The sequence below is a fragment of the Panthera onca genome, chromosome A2 (genome assembly GCF_046562875.1).
Source record: "Panthera onca isolate mPanOnc1 chromosome A2, mPanOnc1 haplotype 2, whole genome shotgun sequence".
Lineage (NCBI taxonomy): Eukaryota > Metazoa > Chordata > Mammalia > Carnivora > Felidae > Panthera > Panthera onca.
The window spans coordinates 92,157,973-92,171,880 of record NC_138340.1 but is presented as its reverse complement, the minus strand read 5'-3'; the positions used below and the strand labels follow the sequence as shown (position 1 = coordinate 92,171,880).

At 38.3% G+C, this 13,908-nt stretch overlaps 1 protein-coding gene across 1 annotated transcript in view; it reads right to left on the bottom strand.

Moving 5' to 3' along the window:
- The window catches only part of LOC144615632 (uncharacterized), a 288,416-nt gene that overhangs the window by 102,907 nt on the left and 171,601 nt on the right, over positions 1 to 13,908 (bottom strand). The gene's annotated exons all lie outside the window — the stretch shown is intronic.

Below are 13,908 nucleotides of genomic sequence, written 5' to 3'. Positions count from 1 at the left end.
TAGGTAAAATTTTTTCAGACTAAGAAAACAAGACTGATGTCTCGGTTCTGATTTATTAGGCTACAAAAGGACACAAAGCAACATTTAGCTGCTCATTCTATGACATACGGTCTTTCCCTAAATCTCAGATATCTGGGTATGACTGAGATGTATTCCTTAAAGTGCTTTCAAATTCAAATACTTTATCCAACCTAGAGTAATCGCTACAGAAAAGATTCTAGACTCACCTAAAACCAGGAAAATGATGACGAACACAATCATAACAAAAGAAAAAGAATTAACATACTTTAAAAAAAAAATCCCAGGATGAAAGAATATTATCCAAGTCAGGTAAAATGTCTAGGAGGGAGGTAAAACACACTGACACTAAAAGCAAATATAATGCAACCGTTCATACACAAAACTTTTTATTTAAAAAATAAATCAAATGTAAACATAAGTCTTTGGGATGGAGATACTACTGAACACATTAAATAAATAAATAAATAAATAAATAAATAAACTCCAAACCAATTGCCCTCAAGTAACACAATATGCAAACATTTCTTCTTTTAGAGTTCATAAAAATGTTAATTTAATATTAAATTTAATTTTAAAGATTATAAAGATTACTGGTAAAGAGGACACCAAAAGTCATTCCCACAGCTCACAAGACAACAGCAACAAGATTGTCTGTCCATCCCTCTATCCTTTCTAGCACAAACTTCTGGTTTTGTTTGATAGAAGGAACTAATAAGGTTTATCATTACATTAGGGTCTTAGTGTACAAATTATGCTAAAGGAAACAGTTTAAATAGGAATTCCATTTCTAATTCAATAGCTTCCCAATCACTCTCTTTTTTCCTTTACTTTGGAGCACTCCTATTTCATAGTTGGCTCTATTTTCCATTATTTGTTTGGTCTGTTTAGTATAAATGAACACATTCAAGCCACACAGTGAAGCCCTATAAGATTAAACAGCAGGGTGCCTGGGAGCCTCAGTAGGTTAGGCATCTGACTTCAGCTCAAGTCATGATTTCACGGTTCTAGAATTCAAGCACCACGTCAGGCTCTCTGCTGTCAGTGCAGAGCCTGCTTTAGATCCTCTAGCTCCCCCTCTCTCTCTCTCTCTGCTCCTCCCCCACTCTCTCTCAATAAATAAATAAATAACATTAAAAATATATTAAACAGCAAACATATCAAGCCAAGGTTTCAAGAGATGCCTTGAGGCTATATCTAGACTATAAATTGGTGACTATAAACTATAATTTGGTGACTCTTAAAAGAAGAGAACTTGGGAGAAGGATTTAATTTTTTTCCTGCATATACAGATTGCCTACAAGGCCCAGAAAGAGTGGTAGAACAGAAGAGTGAGCTCTGTTCAGAAGAGATTTATCAGAAGCTTTTGAGGAAAAATAAGAAGACAAAGGATCCACAGACCTTAATGGACCTTGGACTTTGGACCCCATGTAACTTATCATCTAGTGATATGGGATTGAATGTCAGAACTTATGGCTCAAAACAATGGTTATCAGTGCGGCAGGTGGAAATAAGGGTGGAAGGGAAGGTAGGAGGGACCATCCATTGTGTTTAGTGCAACTGAAAACTATAAAAGATATTTTATATACGCTGTGCAACTGAATCATTTTAAAATATCTCATTTTATTTTTAAAAATCAAGAATTCTAAACAGGTCTTTTATCAGATGCGCCTGCACGTAAGTGGATCCTGGCAGCCACCAGGTCACCATACAGCTTTTCACAGGAAAAAAAGACTGTTGGTATTAGTATCCGTTTGTAACACTACTTGCTAGATAAAAGGGGGATGTGGCAGCCATAGAATTTACTTCCTAGTTACATATGTATCATATTCAGCAAGTACAACATACATAATATTGCTTGAATGCTTTTTGATCTTTGAGTGTGGATTGATAGTTACAAAAGATATTAGTGGATATTATTAAATAAATAAATAAATAAATAGATAAATAAATAAATAAATAAAATAGTTTTATTATAAAATAGTTTTATTTTCAAATGGAATTAACCACTGAATTAAACCAATTCAAAAGTATTTCTTCACTGCACAAGTTTCAGACCTTTAATATCTTAATTATCCTTCAAGAGTGATATATATTATGTAAAAATTCCCAAAATCATTTTATCATGAAACTCCATTTGTTTTAAAAAAAAAAAAAAAGGCATCCTGGGAGACCATATGCCAGCAGAACACAGCCTAGAAAACAGTGAAGGGCATATCTTTGATTGCATTTTATATTTCAATGCCATTTTCATGTTGGGGACAAAGTATGACAATAGTGCATGTAGCTTTCAGTAAATATTAGCTCATATATTTCCTCTTTTGTCCACGTAGGATCTTATCCCTGGCCTTATCCTGATACTCTTGGGTGTACAAGATTAGTGCTGAAGAAAGTGAGAATTTTGTCTGTGTAAGACTTTCTGGATTGGACCCAGAGGTTTTTAACTGCTTTAGTCAATTACTTGTTCCTCAAAGCCTGGGGCATCACACCAAAATTGTTTAATTGAGTTGAAAAAGGTTATTTACAGTATTTTCCACATAACTGACTTTTTCAGCCAACTGATTTGCATATAGTACAACATTGCTAATTTATACTAATGACTGAGAGAACACTGGAGATTACAAATTTAAGAATTAGCAAGTACAGTAAGTGAAAGCATGAAATTAAAAGCAATTAGAGCTGTCTCATCACAAAGGGACTTGATTAGTCCATGCTTATTATTTATGGTAGTGATTTATAATACACCATCATTTATTTTGTAATGAAACCTTTCACAATGTGACATTTTACTATCATCCTACAAGAAAGATGGACAAAGCTGCCAGAGAGTTGGTAAAGCTTGTCAGATTTCCTGACGGGCCCATTCATTCACTCAGCATTTACTGTACTATGTTCCTGCCCTGTGGAAAGTACCTTTAAGCATAATTTTAACAGCTTTGGTCTATTACTGTAAGACTAATAGGCTTTCACTAGAACCTCAAAAGCACTGAAAATACAAAGAAGAAAATAGAACAAGAGCAGCAATAATCCCATCACCTAGCGATGACCACTGCTAACATTTGCTATGTTTACTTTCAATATTATCCTATGTATACATGTGAAGAAATTGTCAAGTATGTACGTATCTTTGCATAACTGGGATCATGTTTTATTTTTAATTTTGTGTTCTTGTTCTTCACTTAGCTGTTGATGAGAACATAGCAAGTTATATACATAACTTAATTATTGCTGCACATTTTAAGTGGATCTTAGCAGCTCCTGGGTGGCTTAGTCTCTTGGTTGAGCATCTGACTCTTGGTTTCAGCTCAGCTCATGATCTCATGGTTTATGGGTTCGAGCCCCGCATCCAGCTCCACACTGAGAATGGGATTCTCTCTCTCTCCCTCCCTCTCTCTCTCTGCCCCTCCACTGCTCATGCTCTTTCTCTGTCTCTCTCTCAAAATAAATAAATAAATAAATAAATAAACAAACAAACAAATAAATAAATAAATGTAGATCTTAAAGTCATTTATGTCAGCCCAGTCAATACTTAGGAATCAGCAGTTGGTTAGCTCCAATTGTTTGAAAATAAATTAAAATAATTCCAATAGTCTAAACTGGTTTTACATCATTAGAAGTATGTCATGTGTACATTTTTCTGAATAGCTGAAGTTGACTCGGTTTGGAAGCCTAGACAAATGCAGTTCAAACGTGGTATTCCTCGCACTTGCTGCCAAATATTCCCTGTGTGAGCAGCAGCAACTTCAGGGAAACAGGAACAAGCACTGGCTCCGTCTATACTTAGCCCTCTAATGAAATCGGGCTTCCTCAGTTGTTAAGCTGCGCTATAATTTCCATAGTCAATTTCATCCCACTTCTATTTTGGGGAACTTCCATTAGAAGTTCCAGAAAAGTAAGTCTTATTTCCATTGTTACTATTTCTAATTCACAGGTGAATTAATTGCAGCACTAAGTGGTAGGTGACTTTTATAGGACCGCATTGGAATTGAATTTCTTGGCATTCTTAAGGGTTGTGGGTTGTTTTTTGGTTTTTTTTGTTTGTTTGTTTGTTTGTTTTTTTTATCCTAGATGTCCTACACACTCTCTCAACTGAAGACTAAAGTTGTGCCTAAAGGAAACAGATGTGGTGCAGTCATTCTCAATAGAAGCTATAGCCACCACACGAGAATAATTGCCATTAATTAATGTGTTTAACAGCTTTAAGCTGACTATGCATTTGCACAACTCCCTAAAAGCTTCCTAACAGCATCCTCTGAAGTGTACCTAACAATCTCTTTGAAAGTCCCTTAGAAGTTCTTCAGTCATCTCGATAGAAATATTTTGCCCACTGTAATGAAAGCGCATTAACGTTTAGTAGTTCTGGAATTCACGAGGCCCATCTCCTCTATGTTCAGTGCCACAAAACACCTAAAAGCCTACTCACAGTAGGTTCTCAATAAATATTCACAATCACATATTCTTAGTGGAAATTTGAATGGCTACTGGGTTCTTTTCAACTCCAAAATTGATGATTTTCAGTCTTTTCATTTATATTCCCTGGAAAGTTGCTATAGTCTTGTAATTTCTATTGTAAATCTGAGGCATTCAGAGTTAATAAAAGAGAAGCAAGAAGTCTTTGTTCCATTTCTTCCAGTTCATCAATTAATCTCTTTAGTGTATGTTCATATGTTCAGGCAAGCTAAATTCCTCTGTGATACCCAGGAAATAGTATAACATGAGTAATGAAAAGCATTCTTTATCAGGAAAAGAAAATTCACCCTTAGTGGTCCTGCTCTGTGCCTGCCTTGGGCTGGCAACTTTATACTTACCATTGAGTCCCACAATGACTAACAGTGCAAAGAAAGGAAAGCTCAGGGGTGTTATGTCCAGAATCTGACCTGATCCTTCATCTATATGACTTCAAGTTGTCTTCTTTCCACATGGACCATTTATCATTGCTTAACCCAATAGATTTCCAATGTCACAATCTATGCCTTGTAACCATGAGGTCCAAGGATCTGGCCACAAAGGAGATCCAGTTGGTACCCCTACACCCCAGTAAGTACGTTCTAGAACCTGTGTCACTTTACAAGAATGTGAGGTCTAGATAAAGTCTGGAGCTTTTCCTATCTATGTGTTAAAGCACCAGAGAGGGTGCTAAACATGTGGAATATTTTTGTAAAATCTTAAGAAAAAAAAAATTGTAGTTTTCCAAATGAAAAACATCCCAAGCCAGGAATCCTTAAAAGTCCCCCACAATAGACATTGACTTCCTCTAGCAAAGAATCATGTCGTAAGAAACTCTTAAGGACTGAGAACAAATAAGGGTAGATGGGGGGGGGGGGGTTGGGGAGAGGAGAAAGTGGATGATGGGTAGGGAGGAGGGCACTTGTTGGGATGAGCACCGGATGTTGTATGGAAACCAATTTGGCAATAAATTATATTTAAAAAAAAATTTAAAGGAATCATGTCAGCCCAGGAATAGATAACCTCAAGTCCCAAAATACCCCAATGTCACTCCTGTCTATATTATAACTGCATACCTAGGGTAGCAAGGTTCCTAGAATCACTTGTTCATCCAACAAATATGTTTTGAGCAAACACATTTTGCCTGCTATAATTGTAGGCACTCCGGATATTCTGTCAGTGAACAAAGAAGATTCTAGCCCTTGAGGGGCTTACATCTGGCAGGATAGAGACAAGGAACAATAGATATAATAAGTAAGCACATTACACATCATATATCAGGAGGTAATAAGGGCTACAGAAAAACATCCAGTATTGTAAGAGAACTTGGGAATGTGAGGGTGGCACAGTTTGAAATTTCAGACAGGACAATTTTAAATAGGACAGTCAGAGTAGACCCCATTAAGGAGTTGACATTTGAGCAAAGCCTTAAGTGAAGTTAAGTGGTTAGCCATGTGCACTTCACGGGGGAAGAAACTTCCTAAGAGATGTACAAAAGCATTAGGACAGAAGCATGCTTGACTTGTTTGAAGAGGCAAGGACGCCTGTGTTGCCAGAGTGGAATGGACATGAGGTAGAGCAGTAAGATAAAGAGAGAGAAGGGGTCAGACTATGAATTGCTTTGTAGGTCAGTGTAATAACTGGGTCTTATCCCAAACAGGATCTATTGCTAGATTTTGAGCAGAGAAATGATATGACTGACACATTAAAAAGACTCACTCTGGGTGTTGTGTTTCAACTGAACAGTAAAGTAGTGGAAGGTGATTAAGGAGATATGGGCAGTAGTGGGAAGCCCATGTTACAAGGCTATTCTAATAATTACGGTAGGCGGTAATGGCACCCTGGACCAGTGAGAGCAGTTCATGTGGTGAGAAGTGGCCACGTTCTGGAATCCACTGTGGAAAGAAGTAACAGTAGGTTCTGATAAACCAAATGTGGGTTGTGGAAGAAAGAAAAGTAAAAGATGGCTCCCCTAATCCAGGCCTGAGCACACGGAAAGATGGGTTTGCTATCACTTGACAGGAAGAATGGGATTTCTCAAAAGGTAGGTCAGAAGTTCACTTTTAAATACATTAAATTTGAAATAACGATCTAAGCATAAAAGAACTAAGCAGCCAAAAAGAAAAATACCACTTTGGGTGCAGCTGGCTCAGTCAGAGGAGCGTGCGACTCTTGATCTCGGGGTTTTGAGTTCGAGCCCCACATTGGGTGTAGAGATTAGTTAAAAATAAAATCTTAAACACTTTGGAATTAGTAAGAAATGTTTGATGGGATGAGGCAAATTTGCAAGTGATTTTTTTGTTTGTTCATTTAAGCCACAAGATTGCATGAGATCAGAGATGCAGTGAATGCAGACAGAAGAAGGCATCTCTGGAAAGACTACTCCCTGGGCATGCTAATATTAAGAGGTCTGGGAGATGAGGAGGAAACAGTAAGGCAGATGAGAAGGAGTAGCCAGTGAAATATAAAGAAAACAGAGAGCATGGTGTCCTGGTAGCCAACAGAAGAAAGTTTATTAACAAGAAGAAAGAGATCAATGTGTCAACTGCTTCAGAATTAAGATGAGAACTGAGAACTGACCACTGTATTTAACAACAAGAAAGACGTTGGTAACCCAGACAAGAGCAGTCTGGGGACAACAGTGAGCATAAAAGCCAGACTGAAAAGAGATGGGAGTAGAGAAATTGGGAACTGAGTTTAGACAACTGTGCTTCAAAGAGTTTTGCTGCAAAGAAAATTGGCAAGAGGTGCTGGATGAAGCAAAGTCAAAGAAGAGAGGCGTTTTTTGTTTTTGTTTTTGTTGTGGGTTTTCTTTGCTTCTTTTTATTTTTCTTTGGTTTTCGGTTTTAGTGTGGTAAAAATGGCCATGGGTTTGAATGCTGATGGTAATGACCCAAAAGACCAGTAGAAAATAACAACAATAACAAAACCTAATAATGTCAGAGAAAGAGGGGAGAATTTCTGGAGGAACGTCCTTGAGTAGGGGAGAGAAGATGGAACCTGGTGACTTAGCTCGGGGTACACTCACCTCCGGTCACAGCTGGGACGGCAGAGTGTGGGGGTGCACACGCTGGAAGGCTTCAAAAGGACATGTCATGAGAGACTGTGCCAATCCTCTTCCAACATTTTAAATTTCTCCATGGCAGTGAAGGAGGGGATGAAAGTGCTGAAGCTGCCGAGGAGGAAAGGGTAAAATGGGTGCTCGGAAGAGGAAAGAAGTGAGTGGGTTAGCAAAGCTGGGCATGAATGTCAGTGGGCACTCAGAGCCAGCTGACATTCAAGGTCACGAAAGTAAAGACAGACTAGTCAGCATGATTGTGTACTCTTCCAAAACCACATGGGTGCTGTCCTGGAGAAAGTCAAGAGTTGGAATTAATCTGTTATGGTTTGGAGAAGATGAAGGGAAGGGGACAGAAGGGAGATTATAGCCACTGAGCATGAAAGTTGGGTTGGACATGGGACAAATAAACGTGGCAGATCACTGGTTGATTAATTTCTCCTCTTTGACAGGTTCTGAGAAGGAAACCCAAGGTGGCATGTGTTACATTCCTGAATAATTTGTACCTTCAGGCTCCTGGACCAAGCCCACATAGGTCTGCTTCTCATCCAATGTGAGAATTTGCCCAAATCACATCATCTTTATGCACTTTTTTTCCCTCCCATCTACAATTTGGAGACAATGACTTCCTCGTATGATTCTGAAAACTTAATGAAAACATGGTAAAGACTCCAAAATCCTTGAATAAAAGCATAAGTATTATAAGAAGTTCAATTAAAAATTAAATTAAAATGCATTTATATTTGCATTCCTTGCAAAAGTATGTTCTCCACATGGTTTGTACAAAAGTACTTTATCATTATTATTTGTATGAATAAATCTTACTACTGACGTCAATTGTTTTAAGTGCCTTTCTTTTAAATCTCCTTCATTTTTGCCAATATAACATCTTGCTGATGCTGACATGCCAAGAATTAGGTGCAGAATTTAGAAGAGACATATGAGTTTCCTGGCAGATTTATTACATTAAAAAACAAAACAAAGGTAAATGCTAGTAAATGTGAAGCATATTTTTAATATTCAATTTAATGTTCAAAACTGGGCTATGGGTTGGCTATTATTATCAGCCTCGTTTCACAACGAGAAAACTGAGCTCAGAAAGAGTCATTTGTCCAAAGACACATCAATTGAAACTGGTGAACCCAGATTTGAACACAGTTATACATTATTCCTTACATGTTGTTCTATTCCAATACAACTCTAAATGTATAAAGTGGATTAAGGCTAATGTGGTTCTGCTTTACAAAGAGTGTTCCCAACATGTAGAAACTGAGAATTCAAAAGAACCCATGCTACACTACTCAGGGGAGCTTAAATTGTTAAGTTCCCACACAGACTGAAGTCCGATAGCCTCTTTCCCCACTTAGCTGTTCCAGGCATAATCCCACCACACAGGAAGAGGATCCCCTGTGAATGGAAGAAAAAGGAAGTCCTCACAGAAGGAAATTCACGGAAGTGCTAGATACTAGTAATACAGGAAATTGTGGGATTAGTTGGTGGTCAGGCCACAGTCAGGAAAGTAAACCTAGATTTTGGTACAGGTCTGTACTCTGGCCAGCACTTAGCAATGAGTACTTAGTGAAGATCTGCTCAGTGAGGGAAAGTACTGGTCACATTGGTGAAAAGATAAATGGAAACATGAGTTCAACCTGTGTGAGCGATTTGAGATATTTCACACACTGAATTCCATTTCGATTTGGTTTTCGTTGTCGTCTCTTAAGGATGCTTTATGTCCTTGAATGTAAGGGCTCTGCATCATAGACTAGTAAATAAGGGGGGAAATGTCACAATTGGGGCCAGCAAGTTTCCCAAATAGCCGCAGCCAAATGCTGAAGTGTTTATAATTGTGAAAAACCTAGCTGAAATAAGTGAGGCTGGTGATAGGGGAGCTAGCCAAGTATAGTCTTTTATAGTAATTTACAAGAATTTGAATAGTGTGTCTAATTCTTAAAAACCAAAACTCCTTTCCTAAAGCAAGGAGCTCTCCCTAGCAAATGCATTCATACATCGTTCATGTATCTGTCAATTCCTAAACATTTAACTCTAGGAATAAGAACGTTACATCTTCCTAACAAAGTGCACTCAAAGTGGATTCTATTTGAATAAAGCAGAAAACCTGACACAGAATGAAACCATAGCTGTTTGAATGCCTTTTAGTGGAGCATTAAGGTAAGAGAAAAATTAAGGGATTTGGACCACCAGGTTGCTACCATGACATTCATTTTATAAAACTAGAATTTCCTTAGGAAAGGGAGTATAAAAATCGGGACTTTACTACAGCCCCTCTCTATCCCAAGGGAATAGATTGTATTTTATGTTAGAAGTTACTTTAGAAAAGTTATCCCACAGTTGTCTGCAAGAGGGAAGGGCCCATACGGGGCGAGTGGGGACTTAAACTATGTGTTGCTTCACGGCCCCTACATGTAGACAATCACCTGCCATCCCACAGTCCAGACACGGTGCCCACCTCCTCTGAAATAGCACGTGGATGGACTGTGTCAGCAAATGCACATTTGTGATGCTCTCATCGAGCAAACAGGTCATTCTACCCAGCCACCCCCGAAGGAAAGAACTCAGCTTTAAGCCCAACCACATCGTTATAATTATGACACCTTAAGAAAACCTGCAGTGAGGAATAAATCTTCGCGGTTCGAAGCTGCCATCTCCTCATTCTTAGCAAATGCAAGGGTGCTTCTCTCCAGAATTTGTGCTCCAAGCAGAGAAGTGTCTTTTCAGCACATCCTTGAATCAAATCAGCACATCAGTGCAGGCAGCCCAGGGAGCCATGAGGCGCCACTTTGCCATCCTCATCACATTCTCCCCCAAATACATCCCTAGTGAGGCTTGAGAGCCCCACAAAAGTGCTATTGCATTCAGTGTGCAGCACAAATGGAAGCCCTGTCATTAAAGAGGAGGATGTGCTCATTTCTTACCAGTTCCCCTGCATCTGAGGCCCCATTCCATGAGGAACGCCTATTATCTTGAGAGAAAATGGTATAAACTTAGGAACAGCAAAGGCAGTTTTCTGGGCCCAGGGGTAAATCTCAGTTTACACTGGGTCTGGCCACAAAACTGGCTCACACGCTCCGGGCAAAGCATCCCTGAGGTTTGTGAGTATTCGTCTCCGTGTAACAACACAAGTGTATGGTGATTCATAGGATCTGCAGCTGACAGTGCAGTTGTGTACAGCAGGGAATGATGAGGTCTGGGAATACAGCAAAACCCCAGCCCCCTCTCATGATTCCAGGCACTCATGAATCGGAGGTTTCCTGTGGTGCTTTGTTGACTGCTGTGTGATACTGTTTGTTTTCTAAGAAGCCTTAGTGCAACTGTTCTTAACCTAGTGAACAGATGACATAAAGTAATCTTGTATCACTGTCAAGAGGCTCCAATGATGTAAAGGGTTTTTCTTCAGAACCAACAATAGTTCCCACAAAATATGGAAACATTCTAACCAAAGACTGTAAAAAGAAAAAAAGAAAATGTATTTCCAAAGTCTTGGATGACTCCTGGTGTAAATATCTATGGAGGGGGAAGAGCAAAATGCCAAGATTTAGAGGATTAATAAGAGAAAGGACATTGAATAAAGTCAACTGTTGGAGGAAATCTAGCCCCTTAATCCTTGTACTCAAAAGAAAAACAAATTAATATCACTCAGAAACGACTGTCCCGGCCGATAAGGATGTGGCACTCATGGCTTTGAAATAAAATCAAATCATCTGGGGGGAAGATTGGATTACAGCAAAGAAATATTCTGAAGAGAATGGGGGGGGCTGGAATAGGATAGTGATTCTCTCGAACAAAAGAAACACTTGCCTGACTTCTCAAAAGAAAAAGCCAATAAGCACACGATGGATGTGCAGCCAGAGAATGGGTGTATACACAATGCCCAGAACTGGATGCCCAATTATTTCACCAGTATTTTGTGGCTTTCTTGTAACCCACTGTTCTGAGGGCAGCAAACACAGGGCAAGGTATTTTACAGATAGATGATAATGGCTTTCAATGTTTCTCAAATTGGCTCAAAGCCCATACTGTGTAAATTGCTAAAAGCCCATATGTAATTCTAAATTTCTTGCAGGCCCAGAGACTCTGTGTGCTGGTAATAATTACACAGACTGGATAATTAACTCCTGACATAAAAAGAAATGAAGGTGACAGAAGAAAACGCAGACCTTATCAACTTTTACTTAAAGCTAGGGCACAAACTGACAAAAACCCTGGGGCATTCATTTAGGGAAAAAATCACTGTAGTCTGTCTCTCCAATGTTTTCCTACAAGAATGGGAAGAAATTTCTCCACATTCACATGATTGTTCTTTTCTGATATTTCCCAGTGTTACAGTCTTATTCATTTTAATTTTTGTTTAGACAATGTTGCCTCATCAATTCTAGGATTCCTTTCAGAAGACATAGGCCCAAAGTACATGAGAGCATGGAGTGTTAACACTCCCACAGGAACAGAAGATTGACCTCCGCCTACAGTGAGCAGAGAAACTGAAATGGAGCCCTCTATAAAACACACTGCGTTGAAGAGCTGTCACTTCCATGAAGAAAGAATTCGAAAAGCCTGAGGAAAGAGCAAGAAGTCTGCCATCTGTCCAGGGCTCTGAGGGAGGATAAAAATAAACTCATGAGACATCCAACCCCAGGAATGTGGGGTCTCAATCTACACTAATTATAAGGTAAGGCATCCTGAAGATAAGAAATTAAGATCCAGACCTCTCCACAACCACTGAAAATGTTACGGCTCTGGAAGAAGCATCCATAAAACTGCTCTTCCGGAATGGTTTCACAACCAGCGTCTCCAGGGACTCCCATGGGGGAAAGTAGCTAGATGAAAAGGAAGTCACAGCAAAAATTTTACATCACCTAAGGAAACAAAGTGCCATGAGGGACAGAACAGATTCCAAAAGCAGGCGAGGGTGAACCCTGAGAGCTGAAAAAGACAATAAAATAAACTTTTTAGAATTATTAAGATGCTACAAGAATAAATAGAAACTATAACGAAAGAACCAGAACACTATGAAGACAGCTCCAGCTGGGCTTTAATAACGAGACAGAACTTCTGCGAATGTAAAAAATGGAGTCATTACAATTTAAAATTCAATAGATGACACTAATCTTCTCGGCAGATTTGGAAATACATATTTTCATAAGTAGAAATAACAGCAAGGTAGAAAGCAGAATGGAGTGAGAGATCTCATAAGTAATAGCACTGAAAAACATGAAATACCAACAACGAAACCATTATGAACAAAACTTTAGAACACCACTAAAAGACATAGAAGAAACCATGACCAAATGGAAAGATACACCATGTTCTTGAGAAGAAAGACTCAATATCATACTCTTAATTCTCCTTAAAGAAATGTATAAACTTAACACAATGCCCCCAAATTTACTTTTTTTTTTAACTAGATGAGTTAATCTTAAAGTCATTCAGAAAAATAATCAGAATAGTCAGGGGAAAAATATATATATGTATATATGTAAAATATATACATATATATATATCTAAGAGGAGATTATTATTATAAGATATTAAAACATTTATTAAATATTAATAACCAAACCAGTGTTGTATTGGTACATGAATAGACCAGTGGTGTAGAAAAGAAAACCCAGAAATAGACTCAAATATCTATGAGAACTCACTGTATGATAAAGATGGAATCTTACACTGGTGAGAAAGAGAGACTAATCGAGAAATGAAATCATGTTGAGACAATTCCATTGTTTTCTGGGGGAAAATATAGTGAAATCTGTAACTTCCATATCACACTAGGGAAAATTACAAATGGAACAAAGATTAAAATAATTTTTCTTTTTTTTTCTTTTTTTTTAAATGTTTTTAACATTTATTCATTTTTGAAAGGCAGAGAGAGACAGAGCGTGAACAGGGGAGGGGCAGAGAGAGAGGGAGACACAGAAACAGAAGCAGGCTCCAGGCTCCGAGCTATCAGCACAGAGCGTGACACAGGGCTCGAACTCACGGACCGCGAGATCACGATCTGAGCCGAGGTCGGCCGCTTAACCGACTGAGCCACCAGGCGCCCCTAAAATAATTTTTCAATAAAGTAATAAAAGTAACAAAACAAGATATGGAAGAATTCCATTATAAGGTCTTTTTATCTATGACTCAGAATCCAGAATCTGACATGAAACAGGTTAATTTTAAATACCTATGGCAATAAAAATTATAAGCAAAGTCAAAAGACAACTGAAAAAAACAGAAAAAGGTACTTTGCAACTCATGTTGGAGACAAAGAATAACCTCTCTAATATATAAAAGGTTCTTAGAAATTGATAAGGAAAGAAAAATTTATATAAGAATGGTCAAAATATATTAACAAGGAGTTCACATAAATATAATGATTCTCAAAC